Source organism: Elephantulus edwardii, unplaced genomic scaffold (assembly GCF_000299155.1).
Source record: "Elephantulus edwardii isolate Elephantulus edwardi_28Jun2011 unplaced genomic scaffold, EleEdw1.0 scaffold00276, whole genome shotgun sequence".
NCBI lineage: Eukaryota > Metazoa > Chordata > Mammalia > Macroscelidea > Macroscelididae > Elephantulus > Elephantulus edwardii.
In genome coordinates, this window is record NW_006400026.1 from 3,244,611 (window position 1) to 3,245,928 (window position 1,318).

Here is a 1,318-nt window from a genome sequence, read left to right on the forward strand (position 1 = left end):
ATCCTGGACCTGCTCACCAGTCTACGCAAGCAAATTGGAGAACAGCTGCCTGGCCAACTGATGAGAAGAGATCCATATTTGTTCCCATGACCAGACCCATTTCACAGAATGCAGAAATTACAGGTTAGTATTCTTAATATGACATGTAAGCAAAATATTGTTGAAGATCATGAAAAAAAAAGCTAGAATAGTGCATTGACAGGGAACTGCTGACAGTCCAAGCAGCATTTAGAAGATGCTGTGTCACCAAGGATGTCAGTGCTTATGGATCCTGGCTGAAAGCAGACAATACCAGAAAAATATATATATTTGTGTTTTGTTGACTACACGAAGGCATTTGACTTTGTGAATCATAACAAACTGGGCTAGCTTTGAGAATAATGGGAATTCCAGAACACTTAATTGTGCTTATGCAAAATTTGCACTTAAATCAAGACGCTGTTGTCTAAATGTAGCAAGGGAATCCTGTATGGTTTAAAATCAGGATGGGTGTGCATTAGTGATGTATCTTTTCACCATACCTGTTTTATCTGTATCCTGATCAAGTAACTCATAAAACTGGACCCTTTGGAGAGGAATGTAGCTTCAGACTCACAGGAAGATTCATCAACAACTTGCATTATGCAGATAACACAACTTGCTTGTTAAACTTGAGGAGAACTTGAACCATTTGCTGCAGAGAATCAAGGACTTCGCCTTTAGTAGGGATTACATCTCAATATCAAGCAAAGGTAACATGATAGATGGAGAAATGATTGAAGTTGTCAGTAATTTTATGTTGCTTGAATCCACAATCAACAAACACTCTTTTTATTAGCAGTCAGGAAATTAAGAGAGGTATTGCACTGGGCAAGTCCTCTGTCAATCCCTCTCTAAATACTGAAGAGCAATGACATCACTTTAAATACTAAGGCAAGCCTGATTCAAGCCATGTTCTTCTCAAACACTTGCATCTAAGAGCATCTAAGAGCAGGACAATGAATAAGGATGACAAAAGAAGACTTGATGCCTTTAGTTGTGATATTGGAGAAGGGTATTGAATGTCCCATGAACTAAACAAACAAACAAAAAAACCACCAAAACCCCCCCAAACAAACAAACAAAAAAACAAAAAAAAACACAACCCCAAAACATATGTTGTTGTTGTTGTTATGTGCCGTCGAGTCACCTGCGACTCATAGCGACCCTATGTACAACAGCCCTAAACTCCGCTCTGTCCTGCAACAATCGCACTGTCTCTGATACTCCCATCCCAATTATCCCAGTCACTGAATCAATCCACCTCATAGAGGGCCTTCCTCTCCTGCGCCGTCCCTCT